We start from the raw sequence: 24,330 nt of genomic DNA on the forward strand, positions 1-24,330 counted from the left end.
CTCGGGTTGTGCATGAGTTCACATTCATTGATGGTTGAGATTGAACAATTCATATCCAAGTCCTTGACAAGAAAACAATGAGACATCAAATGAACATTATGAAAAAAGACTCAACAGGCTCTTTGTACTCAGCAAAGACAAAAAGACTGGACAAGATCTTTACAAATGAGACTCGAATGCCAAGTACAAAATATGTATTTTATATGTCTCTTTGGTAGGTTTTATGTCCCAAATGCAAAAACTCAACTTAACTTTTATTTTTCCAGTTCTATCTCCCTGCCAGTTAAATTTTCCTGATGGTCACTTCACTTCCTGTCACCACAGAACTCCAGCTCGCACTGAATTCAGACAGCATCGTCGCATTTATTATGGAATCCATTTATACTTCCTCACGAAGGACAGGTTGAAATAAACTATTCATTTTCTTGCCGTTCGTTAAGCATAACTTCTTGTGGATAAAAAAAAGAATAAAAATGGAAAAGAGAGATAGATATGGCACATATCTAATGACTTCTTGCAAGTTGTTCTCATCTCAGGAGCGATTTTTCATTAAGTACAGTGACATCCCTTCATGGCTTTGATCTGATTACAGTTGGCTGAGCAGGAACAATATGCTGATACCAGGCTTTGTGAATGTGTTTATCTGTTGTAATAGTTAGACAGACAGATGTGGATAGTCATTTTATCGCTTTTTTTTTTATTTTTTATGAACATAGGTTCAAAACAGGAGACATCTGGAAATAGAAAGGATTAAAAAAAAACATGATGGTGAAATAAGGAAGTGCAGGAGGTACACGCTGGACAGAAGTGGAATGAAAGTCAGTAGCAGTGAGCCAGAGTTCATGTGTGTGAATGAGAGGGAGGGCAGTGGAGGGGTGCAGTTGCAGGGAGAAGAGATGGAGAAGGTGGAGGAGTTCAGGTACCTGGGGTCAACAGTGCAATGTAATGGAGAGTGTGTTAGAAAAGTGAAGAAAAGAGTGCAGGCAGGGTGGAGTGGGTGGAGAAGAGTGATAGCAGGAGTGATTTGTGATAGAAGAGTATCTGTGAGAGTGAAAGGGAAAGTTTATAGGACTGTGGTGAGACCTGAGATGTTGTATGGATTAAAAACAGTAACATTGAGTAAAAGACAGGAAGTGGAGCTGGAGGTAGCAGAGCTGAAGATGTTGAGGTTTTCGTTGGGAGTGACGACGATAGACAGGATTATAAATGAGTTTATGGAAGAAGAAAAAGAAGAAGAAGAGGAAGGTTTAAAACAGGAGCAGGAAAGTGACATGGACAAGATATAGAGCACATTTAAAATGCACTAAAATACCAATATCATAACTGCATTATTGTAAAATTGGAGGCCCAGAGAAAAGTGGGTATAATAGCATCATGTCTTTGTTTAGACTTATTGGAAAAATCATTCTTTTCAAATGCCCTATAAACCAAAATGACCTTCAAAATGTGTTAAATCACTCCATCAAACTGCAATGATTCATAACCATACAGACAAAAGAGAAAGAATAGAAATTTTAAAAAAAAATGCTGGTAAGGTCAAAAAGCCTTGATTTGATTTATTCCAAAGAAATAAAATATAGACAATTTCTAACCTTGTGTGTAGAAAAATAATGCAAATAGAAAAAAACATGAAGTAATACAAAAAGCATTTATCTACAAAATAAGCATCAGGCAGTCATAATGCATCTGAGCTGAAAATATTTAGGCAGAAAAAGGCAAAGCTATGAAGCAAACCTGCTGATCGAATTCACGCCTAATGTACTTTTGTTGACTGTCACCTGATGTGAAAACCTCAGCGTCAGAGAAATAACTCATAGTAGAAGAAGCAGTCAGGTTTTAAAGAATCCTGAAACATGTCATTTCGAGCGCCCACTAAACCAGAATGACCTTCAAAATGTGTGAAATCACAGGAATGCAAAGCACCAATCATACTGCAAAGATTCATCACCATAATAGTAAAAAAAATGAAATAAAGTAGAAAATGAAATTAAATGTGAAAAGGTGGAAAGGTCAAGAAGACAATTTAAAATCTAATGAGAAAAAAAACTTTTCGAACCTTTGTGTTTAGAAAGAGAATACGAATAAAAGAAAACATGAAGTAATACAAAGGCAAGTGCATGGAAAGGAAATTAAGAAATAAAACACATGGGCACATCCTGTAATGATACTTTTGATCTATTTTTCATTGCAGTTAATGTTGGGAAATGTACATAAAATAATTAAGTTCCAAAACAACAGTTAAAAAAAACTATTAACAGAAAAATACACCTCCAACAGAGTTTATAGCCTGGTGGTATTTTTTGTCTATAAACCATAATTACAATTAATATTAATTGTGGAACAGGTCGAAATATATAATATACATTCCCAACCCAACTTTAATACACTATAACTCTGCGGTCACAAACTTGATGTTTGTTTAAATGCTATTCACTCTATCTACAGAATCGGCATTAGGCAGTCATAATGCATCTGAGAACATTCATAATTTGATTTCATATTCATGACATTTGGCAGATGCCCTTATCCAAAGCTACATTTATCAAATTCATACAACTGAGCAGCTATGGGGTTAAGGGCCTTGCTCAAGGGCCCAAGAGTGGCGTGTGACTGATTTGAACTCATGACTTTCAGATCCGAAGTGCTTTAACCATTGATTGATTTGTTTAGATTTTTAAGTTAAGGCAAATCTATGAGCCAAAATTGCTGATCGAATGCACGCCTACAGTACTGTTGTAGACTGTCACCTAAAGCAGGGGTCCCCAACCTTTTTTGCGCCACGGACCGGCCTTTAAGGTGTAGTGGATAAATACAACAAATTAAAATGATACGAGAAGCATAAAAACTGGTATTTTCTAAATATAGTCATAAACGTGAATCCACTGTGTTTTTTGTTCATTTTGATCGCTTGGGGGTTTGAATTTAGCGCTAATGTATTATCTGTTAGCAGCCGGAGCAGCCCCTTTAAGAAGGTAGCGGATGAAGGTAAGACATGTGGCCGAGGCATCATGACATGCATCAAGAGTGAGTCATAGACAGATGTGGAGAAGAGACTCTGGTAATTTTTCAAAATAAAACATCGTTCAGAGTCAGATAATGAATAAAATGGAAATAATTTAAATTATGTATTCTTTCTGTGTGGCCCGGTACCAATTGACCCACGGACCGGTGCCGGTCTGCGGCCCAGGGGTTGGGGACCACTGACCTAAAGGGAAAACTTCAGCGTGCTACATAAAAAAAAAGCAAAGTCTCTAAATTTTGAAGTCAGTATTTTGACTCTGGGGGTATTATGCCTGTGACCTACAACAGTGAGAGATTATTCTTCCCACACACTTGCCTCGTGGTACGTCATGTACACTACCAGATTTTCCTCGTCAGGGCTTTTCATTAAATCCTCAGGGAGGTGAGAAAACCTTGTACAACATGACATGGTACAATGTGAGATTGATTTTGTTTGATTAGACTAACAGACCTTAATTGATTATAACGTTTGTTTTTTTTTAAATCATTACAAAATTATGTTTAATTTGGTGAAAAAATACACATCACATGGTTTTAACATCTGATTGGCTAAGCCACGTCACTGACATACAGCACCATGTGTACATCTTTGTAGCACAGTAATTGAAATTATGTGAAAAATCAACAAAATCACACTAAATTAAGAGAATCACACTTAATCCATAACTTTCTCCATAGAATAATCTACTCTTTTCACCCTAACTATGTTGCTTAGCAACCAGAAGCCTTCCTCTTATAAATAGGAAAAGACATAAGACAGATCATGTTGTTATTATTATTATAAAATAAATAAAATCCTGCCAAGTTGGTCTGAAACAGGAAGCGAATGGCTGTTACTACCCTGAATTTTACATTATATGGACAAAAGGATTGGGACACAAGTATCCAGGCATATGTGTTTCCTCCCAAAACTGTTACCACAACGTACACAATTTTATAGGACGTCTTTGGATGAGCTAGAATTCAACTTTCTCTTCACCCAAGCCAGGACCAAAACATACATGGGTGTGATATTCAGGTGTCCACATACTTTTGGCCATACAATGTATATGCTCAAGAAAAGAAAAGAAAAGAAAAGAAAAGAAAAGAAAAGAAAAGAAAAGAAAAGAAAAGGCAGTTTTAAGAACCCGGGAGAGGGAGCCCTCTGCTGGTATGGTGGTGTAATGTCCTAGGCGTAATGTTTTGTCCAAAACAAATCAATTCTGTCCAAAACATTGACATCAGTAAATATTATTCATGCGTTTTATGCACATTTAAAGCCTCCATTGAAACTAAAATATGATTTGTGGTCTGTGGTCCGAGGTTACAGTAGTGATTTTCATTCTGACCAAAACCTCAACTCCTATGTATGTAATGTTTTCAAATATTCAATAGAGCAATCAAATATTTAACCCAATTCAATTTAAATATCTATTTCTATTCTGTTGTATTTTTTATAGCTGTCTGATGGAGGAATCTTCTCTGCTTAATCATTAATATGGCTAAGAAACAACCTTACAGCTTACTTTGGACCCTCATAAATAGAAAGGGAAAGATTTTACCTTTATGTTCCCCTTGACTTTAGCTCTTCTACAATTTATCGCATTTCAGGGGGCAGAAGATGACCACTCAAACCCCTGTACAAGGAACAAACAATTTGTTCAAAATTACAGCTGCAAGCAGGGAATTAAACTTAATGAGCTGCTGCTAGAAATGGCTGTTCTCCTACAAGACCCTTGAGACAGTTTGTTTCGATTGACCTTGCATTAAGTAGAAAACATTCTCTTAGCTTTTTTATCCCGACACAATTACAATTTACTCAGATCTTGACATGCTTCACCTATTTATATGTTCACCCAGACTTCTTATTTCCGAAAAGAAAAGTCATATTCAATTAAAAACTACATTCCAATGAAAAAATTAAAACCTTCATGGGTGCTGTTATTGAAAAAGAAATCAACAGTTACTGTTAATACCATCATTAGTTTTCTATAACAGCATGTCACAAGGCGTTTATTACTGTTACACCTCAGCATATGACTAGAAGTTAGATTTTTTTTTTTATTAACGAATGACACATCAGAGATTTATCCATTTATTGCTATTTTTAATGTCATGAAATGTCCAGGGATGTGCCAGTTCTTGTTATCACTTACATAATTTTTTTATTTTTTACATATTATATATACAGTACAGACCAAAGGTTTGGACACACCTTCTCATTCAAAGAGTCTTCTTTATTTTCATGACTATGTAAATTGTAGAGTCACACTGAAGGTATCAAGGGCTATTTGAAAAAGAAGGAGAGTGATGGGGTGCTGCGCCAGATAACCTGGCCTCCACAGTCACCGGACCTGAACCCAATCGAGATGGTTTAGGGGTGAGCTGGACCGCAGAGTGAAGGCAAAAGGGCCAACAAGTGCCAAGCATCTCTCGGGGAACTCCTTCAAGATTGTTGGAAGACCATTTCAGGTGACTACCTCTTAAAGCTCATCAAGAGAAAACCAAGAGTGTGCAAAGCAGTAATCAAAGCAAAAGGTGGCTACTTTGAAGAACCTAGAATATGACATTTTTCAGTTGTTTCACACTTTTTTGTTATGTATATAATTCCATATATAATTCCACATGTGTTCATTCATAGTTTTGATGCCTTCAGTGTGAATCTACAATTTTCATAGTCATGAAAATAAAGAAAACTCTTTGAATGAGAAGGTGTGTCCAAACTTTTGATCTGTACTGTATGTGTATATATATATATATCTTATTCAATCTTATTCAAAAATACTAATATGCTTTCTAAATGTACACTATTTGGAGAAAAAAACAATTGGGACACTTGAATTCTCCAGCCATACGTGCTTCTTCCTCAAACTGTTACCACAAACTTAGAGGCACACGATTCTATCAGATGCTTTTGGATGCATTCGCATAAAAATTTATGCCTCACTTGAACTAGGAGACCCAAACCTCATCTAGCATGCACACAAAGCCAGCTCCATAAAGATGAGTTGGAGTGGAAGATCTGTGGGTGTTCCATTCTCCTGGACATGGTTTTTAAGAGAGAGTTTTCTATATGGGCACATAGTGAGAGAAATCTTCACCAGTACTAAATGTACTGCTCAATGGACTTTTGACCAGAAGGTTCAAATCTTGCCCACCACCAAGCTGTCACTGCTGGGCTCCTAATCAAGGCCCATAACCCTGACCTGCTCAGTTGTAAGTCGCCCTGGATAAGGGAAAATGAGAATGAGAAATCACTCATGCCAACACTTTGGGGTGGTAACAGTAACTCCACAACATTTCATGCTGTTATTGAATATTTTCCTATAACAGCACATCCAAATACTCTAGCTTGTTACATTTCCGATTGAAATACAGTGCATTCGGTTTATTGTCATTACCGCTATTTTGAAATCAAGCATGCTGTAAATTTGTACATTTTGAATATTATGGACATGATTAATAAATAACACGTTATTCATTTTGCCTCAATGGTTAGGGCTCAAACCCCAGCACTGTTTTGTACCATAAACAGTTATAGCACTTGGCAGACATTTGGATTCAGACTGACTACCACATTACCTTGTATACAACTAGACAGTTGAGCAGGTTTGGGGTTTCCTAATAACTGGGTTTCATTGTATTGTAAAGAGGGTACTGTTTTTTATTTATTGCACTGATAAGCCAATTCCATGGGTCACACATCACATGTCCACTAGAGGGCAGGGTTTTAGTGACTACTGTGTAAAAAACAAAAGAAAGACGCTTTACACATACTAACACAGTAAACATTTTTCTTCACATATCTCAGATTCTAGAAAACTGGGGTCAGCCATGAGACCACAGAGGGTTAATAGCTTTGCTGAAGGGCGGCAGCGTGGCAATAACTGGGCTTGAACCCCCTTCCTTCCAATCACTAACCCAGAACCTTAACCATTGTGCTACAACCTTCCAGCTAAGTATATTTATTGTAGGTGTATAAATAAAGTGTTTAAGGTGTTTGTACTATATGTTCATTCTAAATGTATCCTACCCTTCGCAGATTATACCATGCATTGTAGGCTGCTGAAGTGTCTCTAGACAAAACATAAACACAACCCTTTAATTGAATAAATAACCTAAATATTCAGAAAAAGAAAACCCAAACAATTAAAGCGTGTGAGCAGTAAACAGCACACCTCAGTGCATATGACCTTCATTTATTTAGTGAGGAAAATAACTGCAGCGAACACTAGCGCAAGATTGTTTGTTCCTCACACAGGCTCCTGCAGATCATTAATTTGCTTATAAAGGAAGATAATGAGGGAGAACTTGCATCGGTGCCGCAAATAACACGCCGGGGTGGCTGGAGCGTATAAATCATGAGACAGATGATGCAAGAGATGAGGCAGCTGAGGGAAAAATGATTGCTGATCAATTGAACAAATTAATGTGAGGTAATTTACCAGATATTAAATGTGAGTCAAGGGTTGTTTTTTTTTTTTTTTTTTAAGGATTCAAGTATAATCTATCAGACGACTTTGTGACTGATGTCTGTGAAAAATTATGAAGCACTGCAACACACAGTGTAATCTATCTACTGACTGTTTGTTTGTTTATCCACTTTCTTTCTAGAAAAATAAAAATATTTATATATATGTATATGGTTTTTACATTTTTCCCTCTCATGCACACTCTTAAGTTTTACAAAGCATAATCTTCTAAGATCATGGATCATAAAGAAGTGAGGCCATGACCTTAAACCAGCATTTCTGAAAATCAAATAATCATGATCTGAAATAAAATTGTAACACTTACGGTACAGTTGGCCGTCTGGCCTTCTGTATATCTTTATATACAAAACCTTCTTTTTAACTACTTAAAAAAATAACGCAAGTGTGGTGGCAACTAAGAGTCAGGACTTTGAACTGACGCTGAACTGTATGTTTGTGCTACGTCGATTCCACCAAGTGCCAATCAAAACGACTGATTTCACAGAATGTAGTTGAGTAAAGAATAAGATATTTGACTTTGAAATGTAGTGAAATTAAAGAAAAGTCTCCCTAAATGGAAATACTTCAGTGAAATACAGATACAAGAAAATGCTACTTAAGTACAGTAATGGATAACATTTACTTCCTACTGTCCACCAGTGCTAAATTCCCAATAGCTTCTATTGAAAATAAACATGACACTAATTCATTCATTACGTCCAGCACAGCTGAAGGCGCATGTAATGATGCAGGAAGTGGATGTCAGTGCAAAGACGGCAGAAGTACTACACAAAAACTTAAGACAACACATGAAACACGACACAAATTTACCAAAAACATTCCCAGGATAAACCAAACCTGAGCATAAGTAATAACAGCAAACTGGGAAGACAAATGAGAGAAAATGGGTGCAGCAAATGGTGAGATAATATACGAGGTGTAATTAACGACATGGTTCGATGAGCTGCAGTGGCTGCTTTTTCCAGGAATAATCCTAAAACTTCCATAGACACACTGACAGAATGTTCAGAGTGCATGGCCTTAAGCATTGTAGCCGAGGCTCTCTTTACGTCCATCTCTCGATCAAATCTACCGGTAACACACACTCTTTCTCCCAGTTTTAACACACACACTCTCACCCAGTCCCAGTTTTTATATTTCCTTCCATCGATCTTCCTGTATAATTTTCTCACTCCTTCGGTTCCAGCTACTTGAGTCATTCTCTCACTCTTACTCTGACTTGTATCACTCTGTTATCAGTCTTTCCACCAAAACCTGTCAGTCTGTCCTTCAGTCTGTTCATCACGTTTTCAAATTATTGTTTATCTTAACGAACATCCGAGTTTGTCATGACAAGCTTTTCCTATCCATTTTTTGGATTTCTGTATTACAATTCTGTAATTGTAAAGGATTGCAACAACAGGGTTAGTTTTGCATGTTTTCATATATAATAGAGCGCTTTTTCAATCGTTTATAAGCCCGGCTCGGCGAAATGTACGGCGCAGCACAGGATTGAATTTTAATAGCAGGTTTTAGCTGAAATCAATGATGCATGTGTTCAGCCAGATTAAGAAGCCATTGATCTGTTCTAGTGCTTCGTCTATGTAATCCATTTTTCAGCAGCCCCATGATTCACATCAGCTCTATTAAATTTAATGTTATATATCAGGCTATAATAAAATCCCAAATCTTATCAAACCATGTATCAAACGATGCACTTTCGTTATTCTACACGGAGCTCCAGACTCGAGACGGCCCTCATCTAGTGTGGAATGAGTTTTGCGAGGGACTGATGTTCTATATAAATGGCTATGCTGGTTATGTATCTATTCAAGATGATGTAGAGCATCCATCTCATCCTGTGCATGTCGGCCTGCTCATCATAGCATCGGCAGCACGACGCAAAGCTAATCTGAATGTAAATTATGCCACGCGAAGCTCCTGGGAGTGGTTCACGCTGCACGCTTTCTTTATGCTGAATGATGGATGGGAAAAAAAATACTTTCATTTCTCCAACATTCCAACAGTTTCATCAGCAAATATCATTTCACAGGCAGAAAAGAGAAGTGGAAAAGTGGACAATTTTGGGCAAGACAAGTTGTATGGTTTTATATGAGATATTTTATGAGCATGAAACTGTCAGGGACACTGTAAAGCCCATCATCAAGAAGGGGAGAAAATGAGGGACCACATTGACATCACAGAGAAGAAAACATTTCTCCACTTTTAACAAAAAGGCAAGAAGCAAGAGCAACAGTAAAGAAGGTGAAGAAGTATCTCATAAGTCCTGTCTATCTATCTATCTATCTATCTATCTATCTATCTATCTATCTATCTATCTATCTATCTATCTATCTATCTATCTATCTATCTATCTATCTATCTATCTATCTATCTATCTATCTATCTATCTATGATATCAGTTGAAACCAACCATGCAACATACCATTGTAAATCCATGCCTACTGAGAGCACACATAACAATCTAACTGAGCTGAAGTGAAATGAAAGCAGGAAGCTTTTTTCTGCATTGCATTCTATTTATTTCAAGCGCTGAGGAAACCAACCAGATCCCCGAGTTCCTCCAGAAGTCCATTGTTACTGCATGTCCCTGCTGACCAGCCAAGACGCTTTATTCAGTACTGGTCCCTGAAGCATTAATGTAGTACAAGAATGTACAAAAATAGACAATGAAGAAAAAACAAAAAAGATCGAGAGAAGACATGCAGGATAAGAAAAAGTAGACAAAAGTATGTAAAAGATCCGTCAGATCGGTTAGAGAAGCAACATGAATCTTTTACATCATTTATAAGTACCCGAGAAGGACAAGATCTAATTCCAGGCAGAGAAATCAAATTCTTTACTTATTTTTTTTTATTATTTGTTTCACCATGAATGACAATCAGTTTTTATTAGTAGATGCACGATACTTTTATTATTTAGAAGTGATATTTTATATGTAGACTAAGTTGCCCTCGCTAAACTGTTTCTCTCAGCATCATTGGCGCTACGTGAATATGACATATCACAACACCGAGGTGTATCCTGAGAAACACACAGAATATAGATTAACATGGCAGAGGTAGAGACTAATCTTAATGGAGATAAAACTTAAAAAAGGACATCTGGTTTTTTTTTTTTTTATATTCTTTTTTCTTTCTTTTTTTTTATCCCCACAAAGCTTTGCTTGTGAAAGGGCCATGCGATAGAAGTCAAACGTTAATTGAATGTATGATTTGCTGCCTGTCTGAACCAAAGAAATAAAACTGAACTTTCTTTACCATATTAAATTGCATAGCATCATACTTTTCCATTGCATTGTATTGTATATCTTTTCATATAATTTATTATAAAATGCATTTCTATTTTTTTATAGATATATTTTTAAATCTATGCTTGTAAACGTTTGGAGACAATTTTGTATTCGTTTTAAATTGCACAAATAATAATAATAAGAAGAAGAAGAAGAAGAAGAAGAATTACAGTTGCTGCTGTTTTTGAAATGAAAACTAAATTTGAATAATTATAATATAAATTTGTTCGTTCATCTTCAATCAGCTCATTATTCCGACCATTGCTGTGAAGAATCCGACTATGGAAACACTGATAGCTTAACACTACGTCTTGCCGGATGGCTTGCTTTGGTCATTGTGATAAACTTCGCAAAAGTAGAAAGCCATTCATTTGGCTGTTTTGCTGACATCAGCACGGCTAATTTGGCAAGTAATTTGCAGAGAAATTGCGCTGAGATAGACTCCGGCCATTAATTCTGATGCCAGTGTGGCTTAATGATGGGATGCAGAAAAGAGATGAAGTGAAACCAGGTGCCGGTAGCATGTTAAAGACTTGCTGATCGAGCCTGATTTATTAGTTTCGATATTTTACAGCATTCTAAAAAAATAAACACGTCTGGGAGAAATAAAGTTTAATTCATGAGTGTTTTCTCTAGAGCACTGTGGACAACTTAGGGATCGACTCATCCTAGAGAAGGTAAAAATGACCAGGTAAAGAGAGCATTGTTCAGGTAAGCAACTGAGCTGATGTGTAACTCAAGAAAATGGACAAACATCCATCAGTGACCATCAAGTCTTTTTAGTTTTGATTTTTAGTGTGTATATTTGGCCTTCTGTTGTTCTAGCCCGATTTTTTTTTAGGATTTCTACAACATATATCTGCTGTTCTGCTTGTAAAGGGTGGTTTATTATTCCCATGGCTCTTTTAAGTCAAAACAGTTTGCTTATTCCTCATCAACAAGGATTCCACCTGCAGAAACCCCTATTTTTAAATTGTATTTTAAATCATGTAAATTGCATTAATGTCAAATAACCTGCTATAACACATTGTTCTCAAATATATATTTTGCAATATAAATGTCTATGTACAACTCTAATTCCAAAAATGTTGGGATGCTGTTTAAAGGGTTTGAAAAAAACGAACAGAGAGGACTGTTGTCTCGTGTGTCTAATACAGGATACTAATATATGTCTACATATAGTTCTAGCTGCAGTCCTGGGTCTTTTTTGTTGTTTTCTTGTTGTTGTTTTTTGATGTGACAAATGTTTTCAGTTGGTAAAAGGTCTGGACTGAGGGCAGGCAATTTCAACACCTGGATTCTTCTCCTTCAAAGCCCTGCTGTTGTATTAGATCCAGTATACGGTAGGTTTAGTATTGTGTTGCTGAAATATGCAAGACCTTCCATTAAAAAGATGTCATCTAGATGGAGGTGTATGTTGGTGTAAAACCCGTATATACCTTTTAGAATTGATCAAATCTTTCTTTCTTTCATGCAGTGATATCCATTACAGAACCATGACTGTTTTTAATACAGTGTTTTCTGAGGGCCCAAAGATAACACACATCCAATATTGATTTTCACCATTGTCCCTTGCTCTTAGAGATTTCTCCAGATTCTTTTCATGGTCTTATTTACTGCAGATGATGAGATATTCAAAGTCTTACAACTTTATTTTGAGAAACATTATTCTGAAATTCGGATGCAGTTTTTCACAGATTGGTGAATCTCTGCACATCCTTAATTCTGATAGACTCTGCTGCTCTGTGATACTTTATTTATACCCAATCGTATTGCTGTCCTGTTATTATTTAAACTAATTAGTTGAAAAATCTTTTCCCAGCTGATTCTTTTCAGTAACACGTACTTTTCCAGCCTTTTGTCGTCCCTGTCCCAACTTATTTGAGATGTGTTGTGGCCATCAAATTCAAAATGGTACTTGATATATAAACATTTGACATGTTTTCTGTGTTTTATTGTTAATAAAATGTGGAATTATGAGATTACTTTACACTGCGTCACAACTTAAGGTTGTATTAATTGGTTTGCTTATTACAAATAAAATAATTTTGACCTGATAATTTGTTAATCAGAATTAAGACAAGAGTAATGGTTAGTTTAGATAAGTTTAAATGACATGCCTACAGGATAGTCACGCTTCTTACCCTTACCCTTGCATACTAAATTTAATAATACAACGATGTATTTTGCATATTACATGGTTTGTATGTATTTGTAAGTAAATAGATACTGCGTACCATCATATAAGCACAGAAATGCTGCAATCCCTATGTAGCGCTGCCCAATACCTGGGTGAGATCTGCCATCTTCTGGCAGCATTCCGAGCTGAGAGAAATGGCACTTTATATGAATATGTGAGTGTGTGTATGTCTGCATGTGTCATGCACTATGGAGATCAGTGGACCAGATCAGTGGAGTGCTGCAGTTTCTCCCATTTCTACACATGATCTTTAGAGCTCAACCAGACTGACCATGTGTGGTTTTTTTTTTTCTAGAGTGATCTAGAAACAGTCCAGACTGTTCCAAATGTCTTCCTTTATTATTCTAGATTTATGGAGGTCTCTGTGTCCATGGGAACTTTTAATGCAGTAGCAACCGATTTGTAGTTATTCGTGTTCTTCTACACAATCCTATCTCTGAGCTCCAAAGGCAGATCTTTTGGATTTTTAGCTTGGGTTTTTTTCACTAATATAAATCTTACATAAAAGTTTGTACTTTTCAAATCATATTCATTCAATTAAATCTGCCACAAGCAGACTGTAATCAAAGTGTAGAAACAGCTCAGGTTTAGTGCATTACAGTTCCTGCATAATCATTTAGTGCAACATAATTGCAGTTTTCTTTGTTTTCCATTTATGGAAATAAAATATAATCTGAAATGAAATAAAAAAAATTTAATAAAATAGCCATAAATGACAATTTAGAATATCTAGCATTAGTGTCATAATGCCTAATGTCAACAAACTAAATAGTCTAGACAGCATAGATGATCATGAACCACGTTTATTACTAAAAATTAAAAAAGAATTAAAACACCCACCTTGTGAACTGTAACGCTTTATTGTAAAGTTTTGCTTTGTACAATGTGGCAAGACAAAGCTGTATATAGCCATGTGTTTAACATCGCGTTTGCTACGGCGCATGCGCAGTGATGTAAAACAACATTCCCCACCATACGCCTTTTCTCAATCTGATCGCTAGGTGGCGGTAATGCACAATATGTCGCTGAACCGTGATAGAAAAAGCGTAAATTATAACAATTAGAAAAAAAAAAATCGCTACTCCGATGTGGAGTCGATAAAGTTCCATATATAATATACTTAAAATGTTATTTTTTCTTTTTTTTCCATATATATATATATATATATATATATATATATATATATATATATATATATATATATATATATATATATATATTTTTTTTTTTTTTTTTTTTTTTTTTTATTCTGCCAGCTTAACCTATAATGTCAAATAATTTTGTAAAATATGTTATTTTTAAAGGGAAATTATATATATAATATCGTATACTTACTTTTAAATTGTTATTTCGTTATTTAGTTCTTTTATTTTATTTTTTATATTATTATTATTATTATTATTATTATCATTATTATTATTATTATTATTATTATTATTATTATTATTATTATTATTATTATTATTATTATTAAGTTTTTTACCAGAGGTCCCCAACCGTCGGCTCGCACCAGCACCGGGCAGTTTAAGAGTTGCTACCACAAGGAACTTCTAGGAAGAAGCCTCCAGAGATGCCACTGTGTTAGTGATTGTGCGTGTTTCCCTTTAAGAGCCACTATCCAAATTTAAATAGTCTGATTTATATCTCACACACAGACACACACACACACACACACACACACACACACACACACACCACCAGGCAGTCTGTAAGAATACATGCTGGTATAAGGAAGTTTTAAGACTAGTTTTGTAACTCGCCAACAGCCCTGTGCACAGTCACGGGGAGCACCAACCTTCAAAGTCAGTGTGCCAAAAAACGTCATGTTGTGTACATTGTGATCTGTGCAACTGTGATTTCATCATGTACAGCAAGTTAAAACAAAGAGTAAATATAAATTTCTGCGCGAAAATAGGCAAATCTGCTGCAGAGATGTTTGACATGATTCGTCAAGTTTTTCAAGGTGTTCAAAGTGTTGTGCACTTTAAGAAAAGCAGAAGAAACACCTTGACGAAAAGAAGACTTCTAGGACATAGTCCAGAAGTGGCAGAAAGGCTGAATTGCTGTACAAGGAAATTATTTTGAAGGTGATAGTGTGAAAATAAAGTTTGCTTGTAAACAGAGACTTGGACATTTAACTTGGACATGATGTTGAAATAATTTTGAGACCCTTGCTGTAAAAAAACAATCACCTAGTATTTTGTTGTTCTCGCTAGTGTCTCCAAACAGCTCTCACTCATCGAGGCATGGACTCTACAGGATTTCTGAAATCGTGTGTATCAGTAACCAAAACTTTAGCAGCGGATCTTTTAAGCTGTGTTGAGAATTGAGAGGAGCTGACAAAACATTTTTATATTAGCATGATTATGTGTTATAATTTTGATATCAATTTAATTTCAGTAAAGAGTTTACAATTAAAATGAATGTAATAGAATTATTTCTTGCCATTTCTTAATGGTGTAAACAGGAGTCAGAGGGACGTATACACGTTTGTGTTCTTGCTCTAGTGTCGTTAAAACGCACTCTTATTTCCCCAGTTTGTACAAAAGTGTACAAAATCAATTGTTTTGATTCATGTCAAAATTGCTCGTATTTCAAAGCAAATTTCCCCATCGAAATTAATTGAAATGCCATTAATCCGTTCCAGCCACCAAAATGCCACCCAGTTGTTTTTGTTACGTGTTTCTGAATAAGAAAAATTTATTTATAAATGACAAATATTGTATAAAAACATAATAAAAGAGTATGTAAAGATATAATAAGGTTTGATTCAGTGTATTTTTCTTGAATATGAGACGACTTGAGCTAACAAAAACGCTGGTGGGGTGTGTGTGTGTGTGTGTGTGTGTGTGTGTGTGTGTGTGTGTGTGAGTGTGTGAGTGTGCCGAGGGGGGTGGTAGAGGCGATAAGAGGGAGGCGGAGGGAAAACTAGTTTTTTTACTATCACTCCTGTACACTACGTATCCCTAAACTCACAATCTTCGCTTTCTGGCTTCGATTCACCATCTAGCAGCGGCGTCTCGAGCTCGTATCTCAAGTTTTTGCTCGCGTATCAAAGCAAAAAATCGACTGAGTGACCGCTCGTAACTCAAAAAACTCGTATCTTAGGGCACTCGTATGTCGAGGTACCACTTTATTTATAGTCTAAGAAGAATGTTTATTTGTAAGATTTGTTTATTTATGTATTTTCTGCACATCTTTTAGGTGTTTCTTAGTTTGTTTGTTTGTTTGTTTGTTTGTTTGTTTGTTTGTTTAGCTGTTGATATTTTGTATTTGTTCATTGTATAGCTCAATACTTTATTTAATCATGTTGTTTGTATTGATTTATTTCTTTTTTTATTACTTTATCTGTAATTCTATTGTATTTAGTTGTTTGTGTTTAGTCTAAAATGCAATACATTTAGATGTTTGTTGTTTTTTATTGTTTTTAGAAACGATCTCTTTGCAATGCACAACTCATTTACCAAACTAAACTCTACGAAGTGGCAAGAAGGAGAGTCCATTTGAAAGTTTTGTTTGTTTGTTTGATATTTGGTCAGGAATCAAGACATCTGCTCAATTTGACAGTGGTCTCCTAGCGACTCTCAGCCTTTACATCAAGTGAGGACACATGTAAATGATGTGCAAATGTAAGCTGAATAATAAAGTTTCTACTTGTTACAAAATGATCAAACGAGTGCTGGAAGTGTGAGACACTGCGAACAAATGTCATGTTGTTATGTTTAAACGGCTCTGTGCAGTCACACAGACATTTAAAGAAAAGAAAAACATCTGTGATAAGAGTTTACAGCACTGTGTGGTGAATCCTCAAATCTAATCCATCAGAAGTTCAGATTCAAGGGAGATTTATTGCCATTCCACCATATGTGGGGACTCACAGAGAAAGAAAATGGCCAATGGTGCTGCATATGTAAACAAGACGTATATAAACATAAACTATAGACATAGAACCTATCTAATCATATAACCTGTATCTAATATACATATAACCTATTTAAAAATGCCAAATATTTATATGCCAAAAAAACTTTCAAAATCCTGTCCAATAAATAAACTTTTCCACAGTTGGACTTTAATCAATTCAATTCAATTCATTTTTATTTGTATTGCGCTTTTAACAATCAACATTGGCTCAAAGAAGCTTTACACAGATAATGTGGTGATTAAAAGTGAATATCTTCTTTATAAGTGTAAGTTTGTCCCTGATGAGTGAGCCGGTGGCGACTGAGGGAACCCTCATCCTCATCTGGGTTGCACCCAATGTCCATTTGTAGCAGATATACGATGTTGCGAGGTACAGTGATGATGATCAGAAGCGAAAAGTAGTCCTGAGTCAGTGTAGAAGACTGTTGACATTAACTACAGTCCAAATCCATCCTCAAAGCGCTCGTTCTTACTCCGGAGTTTCATGGAACCACCCAAGGCGTTGAAGAGAAACCGTCCCCAGCTGCACAGAGTGGCCTCCAGTCGAAGAGAACACTATCCAGAGGCAGGCCTGGATGAAGTGGGAAGATCCACGGAGGGAAGAGGGACAGGAACAGTGGTCACTGGAGCCTCAGGATCAAGGTGTAGAAACATCTCTGCAACAGTCAAGAAATGGGAGGCACCTGAGCTCATTTTCAAGTGTCTGAAATATATATTATATCGATTGTGACCATCGCCTACTGGGCCTGAGCACTTCCCTCTGCAACTGGATTTTGGACTTCGTGACTGGGAGACCTCAGTCAGTCCGAATCAGGAACAGCCTCTCCAACACCACCACACTGAGCAATGGGGACCCTCAGGGCTGTGTGCTCAGCTCACTGCTGTTCACTCTTCTGATTCATCAGTGTGTAGCAATGCACAGCTCGAATTACATCAAGTTCGCCGGTGACACAACTGTGGTGGGTCTCATCAGCAAGAACGACAAGTCAGCATACAGAGAGGAGGTGAAACAGTTTATAGACTGATGTAGAGCCAACAATCTTTCTCTGAATGTTGACAAAACCAAATTGATGTTAGTTGATTTCAGAAGAGCACAGAGCAGCCATTCTCCACTGATCATCAATGGATCCTCTGTGGAGATCATTAAGAGCACAATAATTCCTGTTATTTTTGTCTGCACTGTTTGTTATGTGACGAGGACACTTACTTAAGGCCTTGCTCTGTCTTCTGTTATGTAGCTTTATGTTGTTCAATGTAGCACCAGGGTTCTGGAGGAAAGTTTAATTTCGGACTCAATTCACTGTGTACTTCATCAGCTATAGATGGTAGAAATAACAATAAAAGCTCCTTGACTTGACTTTACTTGTAAATCAAACTTTACATATATAAATCGGTACTCCTTATTTAGACTCAATTGCACTGAGATCACTATGGCAAAAGATCTCATGACGTATAAACAACACCAAGAGCGCACATTCATCATTTTACCCCGATAATCCGAATACTAAATCTGAATGCAAATCTTTTCTCCTGTAAGGTACTTGTGAAATTGTTGACTAGCTCCCATGAGTAAGTGTATGATGTCGCAGGTGGACATGGCTTGGTTTGGATCTGCAACATGACATGATAATGCCTGATGCAATAGAAAAAATATATTGCTATGCAATTCAGTAGGGTACAGAGAGTTTGCATTTATTTCTTTGGCTCAAACAGACAGAAAATCATTACATTTAATTAAGTGTACTCTGACATCTAACACTCTTTCACAAAAATGTCTAAGTAATAAAAAAACATTTTAAACAACTGAGAATATGTTTTAGATGTTAGATTCTTCAATGCAGCCACCAACAGTTTGGTACACTCTTGGCATTCTCTCAGTCAGCCTCATGAGAAAGTCAACTGGAATGGCCAACAATCTACAAGGAGTTCCTTCCATCTCATTTTGAATATAGCCATGATAGCCATGCTGCTTTAGTGTGCCCTCACTTTTGTCATTAACAGTGTCACCAGCAAATCACCTTCACACCAGCACACTGACTGTAAGACATTCCTTATTTAGGAATTAGGCTGTCTTGATCCAAAGGTCAAAACCTTTGCATATCAGGCACAAATTTGCATCTCAGATACTCTCTCAATCTTGCCACTTTGTGTTTTTCTTTTTTCTGCTTAAGAGTGATTCATCTCTACCAGTGTAAAAAGTCCTTACTGGTAACCTTGAATGTGAAATTCTCTATATTTTGATGTAATTGACATGTTTCTGATTCGCATACCATGGGTGTGGGTGGAAAGAAAAATGGTGTAGGGGTGATCCTGAAGGAAGAGTACAGTAAGAGTGTAGTGGAGGTGAAGAGAGTTTCTGATTGGGTGACAAATGTCATCAGTGCCTATGCTCCTCAAGTGGATTGTAAGATGGCGGAGAAAAAAAATGAATGGAGTGAGTTAGATGAAGTGGTGGACAGTGTACCTAGGAATGAAAGATTGGTGATTGGGGAATATTTTAATGAACATGTTGGTAAAGGGAACAGAGGGGATGAGGAGGTGATTGGTAGGTGTAGCCTTAAGGAGAGGATTGTGGAAGGGCAGATGGTGGAATATTTTGTGCAAAGGATGGAAATGGCAGTGCTAAATACTTATTTTAAGAAGAAGGAGGAGCATAGGGTGACATATAAGTGTCTAAAAATCTAATGCAGGAGATGCAACCTGGAAGAGATTGGAGACTGTAAAGTGTTGGAAGAGGAAAAGTGTAGCTATCGGCATCGGATGGTGGTCTGTAAGATGGTTTTGGTGGTGAAGAGGAAGAGGAGAAGAGTGAAGACTGAAAGAATAAGATTGTGGAAACCTGAAGGAGGAAGACTGTAGTGTGAGATTGAGGGAAGAGGTCAGACAGAGGCTCGGTGGTGGATGATTGGGCAACTACTGCAGAAGTGATAAGGAAGGCAGCTAGGGTACTTGGTGTGACATCTGGAAATAGAAAGGAAGACAAATAGATATGTGGGTGGAATAAGAAAGTACAGGAAAGCATAAGGAGAAACAGAATTGGGATCGACAGAGTGGTGTGAAAAGTAGGCAGGAGTACAAGTAGATGCAGCAGCAGGTAAAGAGGGATGTGGCAAAAACAAAGGAAAAGGCATATGAGGAGCTGTAGGTGAAGTTGGACACTAAGGCAGGAGAAACGGATTGAAAAAAAAACCTGCTAAATGTTGTTTTAGTGGGATATACTGGAGAGAATGCTGCGATAAGAGTACAAGTATCCTGAAACCTTATTTTCTTTAACCGTAAAAGTATGTAAAGATCAGAATAGATGAATTCTAATCAAGAAAACACATACCGCAATAATATAACGCATCTAATAACATTAGGTTCTGATTGCCACTAGCACAACAATGTATTTTTGTATTTTTTTTAATAGATGGCCCCCTGTCTGTTTTAATTACTCACATCCAGCAGTAGAGAAAGTTCAGCTTCTCTCATTGGACCCTCAATCAAACCATTAGTGCCCACCAGAAAGGTAATAAGCACAATGATTTTCTACAATAACTATACATTAATAAACATCATACATTACACAGCATGTTAAAGAAAACTTGGTGGTACTTTAAGAAAACCAGTCTGAAAGTTTAAAGCTGCTTAAGAACAGAATGTTGGATTTGTCAAGTATTCATCAACGTCAGGACATTGAAACGCCCTTGATGCTAGGTGCTTACAAAGGTATTCACAGATCTGACCTGAGTCTACGATGTCAGTGAGGTCGATGAAGGCGCCGGCGCGTTTTGTGGTGTTTTTTCCTCATAATTCCGAAACAAAAAAACAATTACTCTGTCATTGTTGATCGAACAGATAAGAGCAATGCATGGTTCAAATCTGTAAAGGATCTATATATATTTATTATAGTGTAAGTATACACTTATAATAACAACAAAAACGCTGTACGTTTGTAATATAAAGAAAACAGACAGGGGGCGCTCTCTGGCGTCTCTGTCATCTCTTCACAGACATAAATAAAACAACCTAATCTCAGTGAATTTGCCTCACATACATAATAAATATATGAAAAAGCTCAAAATGTCTGAGCCGATCCACAAAACAAATACTCTCTGAGGATTTCATCCGAATGAAAGTTAGAAGAGGTACAGTTTCTCCAGTATCACCTCATGAACCATCTGTGTGGAAACCTAGCAAAGGTTCCATTTGGTGTCCTGATTCATGTATCAGCTTTATGATTTACGTACTTTAAAACACCATAATTACTTTAAACCATTTACAAGAATATTTTGTCTTCATGCTCTCTCTATGTTGAGTTTGGCTTCAATAATAATTAACATACATTTGCATAAAGCAGCAATATTTAAGTATAAAAGATTTTTTAAGTATTCATTTTAGGTACATTTAGATCAGATGAAAATGCGTGATTAATCGTGAGAAAACTCATGACAATAATGTGATTAATAGCGATTAAATGATTGAATCGATTGACAGCCCTGATATTAATATGTCCAGTTATCGGCGTGACGCTAAAACTGGTCGTAGTATTGACTATTACCAATCGAATTACTTTTTGCTAGCCATGCTGACACTGTATGGTCTTCTTCGTGCCCGTCTTCACACCTCAGAAAATCACTAGTTTTGCATTTCGAGTACATTTGCATCTTGCCACTTCAGATGCTTTGTTTATTTTTCTCTTTTTTTTTTGCTCATGTTTTATTGCCTCCTGTGTAAAAAGCTGTTAATAGAAAATCTGAAAATGTATATTTTAATATCACTGAACAATAAGCGGTTTTTTTTTATTATTATTATTTATTTATTTTTAATTCAAAGCATTTATTTACATTTACTTAAAAATTACAAAAAAATGTTTTTTAACAAAGCAAGTAATAATGGAAAACCCCAGGGATCTCTTATTTAGTAAATAAAAGCAAGAACATTTTCCCAGCGCTCAAACTCAGAAATCTTACTCTGTTAAAAAGTATACAGATTTAAAACAATCTTATTTCTACATATAAATAATGCAATGCTGGACTGCAGAGACAGAAAAATCAGATGTATAATAAATGACTAAAAATATCATTTTGAATTATTGCAATAGTTTATAGTTTATGAATTAAATGGCTGAACAAGCAAAGTATCTATCTATCTATCTATCTATCTATCTATCTATCTATCTATCTATCTATCTATCTATCTATCTATCTATCTATCTATCTATCTATCTATCTATCTATCTATCTGTCTGTCTAATTATTTTCAAGCTAGTAGATTTAAACACATATTGAAAATAGGAATAGTAATATAAGTACAGTTTTGTCTATATAATAGTATTAAAATCTCCTACAGTGTACATGTACATTTTTCTCACATCTCAAGCAACTTAAAAGCAGGTTTGTTTCTATCAGTAATGTCCTAGTTTTAAACTTCTACCCTTTCACCATCATACTAAAATAACTGAATGTATTATGCAGTGCATCATCTGATCTTCCTGGAGGAAATTCCTTCCTGTAGAAAGTCATCTGTTTAGAAAGACAGAACACAGTATTGTGTCATTATATGCATTGTGAAAGGATATTTACATGTAATGCAGGTCTAAAGCCAACAATTCCTTTAATTGTTAAACACCACAAACGTGTATATTATTATTATTTTTTTTTAATATGCCAATTTTAAATATTAAATTCTTTATTCAAAAGTTAATAATTATATTTTGGCCATTTAAAAAATCCTTTGAAATGTATTTGTCCTGAGGTTTAAATGTTCACTCCATTTAATGTTTATATAAGATGATAGTGTCACTTCAACAAATTAAATTTAAGAAACAATTTAAGTCTAATAATTATTACAAATCAATAATATAAATAAACAATATTTCAAAAATATATTGATAAACAGAGAAAACCGTGGCTGGTCTTCACAAACATCATCTAAATTATGTCATTAATCGGCTTGACATTTATAAAATTCAGAATTTTTCCTGGAACTGTATTACTCAATTGTAGCAGAGGAAGTTCAGCGTCTCGTTGCAGTTTCGGTTCTCCCAGACGTTCGTTATGTTGTTTAGAGCTCCACAGCGATACGGATGAGCTGGATATGGCAGCAGTGAATTCTGGTTCTCCACTGGCTCTCCGTTCACCCAGAACCATTTTCCATCCATGAATCGCAGGCCGGTCCACACACTTTCTGTTTGGGTCAGCACCATCTCCGTTTTTGCCTGAAGCATTTGTGTGGTACTGGGCAGAGAGGCCAAGCCTTTGTAATTGGTTTTGCAGTACTGAAGAGCTTCCACCCAGGTCTTACTTTCATTCACTAAAATCAAATATCTATAACAGTAGAAAGGATAAAGGTTCATATTGTTAGTGTTTCTCCATTCTTGTTGTTTTAAAAAAACACAGTTATTTGGGTTATTAAAATACCCATCTATGGGATAGCCAGAAAACCATTGTGTGAAAGAAACTAGCTGTCCATCAGTCCACTGCCACTTTGAGTCGTCATAATTACAGTACAACCCAATCCAAATAGGATCATTATTGTTACCAAAAACCTTCAAAATTCGCTGTTGTTCCTCAGCGGTAGTGATGGAAGCCAGATCTCTGTAGTTTTGTGTGCAGTAACTCCTGGCGGCCAAAAATTGTGTTCCATAAGGATAGTAAATATATTCTCTGATCACACTTCCAGCAAAGCCACAACTGCCAAGCACAAAGAAAATAAGCACAAAGAATTTCATCTCTGATCTGAAGGATCCAGACTCTGCCAGCGATTCCACTCGTCTGCGCCGACTCAGCGCACAAGGTTCATCTTTAATCTACAACTTATATAAACATATGCAAAAACACCAGAGACGCACGGGAAGTAAAGAAAACATACAGTCAGAATTGCCTTTACTGTAAAAAGAAAACGTTGGACTTGACGAACTTTCATCTGATGTTTCATCAACGTGTCATTTTGGTAACTTTTACAATAATGCAACATTAATAAACACCACACAATACAACAGTGAGCATGAATAATCAGCGAAATGCTAGAAACTAGATCATCATGACATCAATATCAAACTTTGATATTGCCTCGGCAAGACAGAAAAGGGTTTCATTTCAGACAGACAGGAACTGATTGTAGTATAGTTGTCAAGGCAACATAATTCCAATGATAACAAACTAGTAAGTAATGATTACAATAGTAACTTAACCATATGTACAATTGGAAACAATTTAAGACTATTTTTCTACCCTCCCATTAATTGATCAACCAGCAAAGGTCACAAAGAGACCAAAATGACTTCTAACCATCTAAAGGTCTCTCTGACACTGGCAAATGTTAATGTTCATTAATGCACCATCAGGAGAACACAACACTGAATAATCTTGTTGTGCTGAAAAAGGCCACTAGTCTTAAAAAAACTGGTCTGAAGTTTGCTACATTAATAGTTTTTATTT

General features: G+C 36.1%; 1 long non-coding RNA gene across 1 annotated transcript; it reads right to left on the bottom strand.

The window, feature by feature from the left end:
• Nucleotides 1-21,683: 21,683 nt before the first annotated feature.
• Nucleotides 21,684-23,668, bottom strand: LOC310732579. The gene is made up of 2 exons (XR_014535512.1): nucleotides 22,887-23,668; nucleotides 21,684-22,413 (listed from the first exon to the last, which is right to left on the bottom strand). It is a non-coding gene; the product is annotated as an uncharacterized lncRNA (long non-coding RNA).
• Between the last annotated feature and the right edge of the window lie 662 nt (nucleotides 23,669-24,330).

The sequence above is a fragment of the Silurus aristotelis genome (genome assembly GCF_946808225.1).
Source record: "Silurus aristotelis genome assembly, chromosome: 10".
Lineage (NCBI taxonomy): Eukaryota > Metazoa > Chordata > Actinopteri > Siluriformes > Siluridae > Silurus > Silurus aristotelis.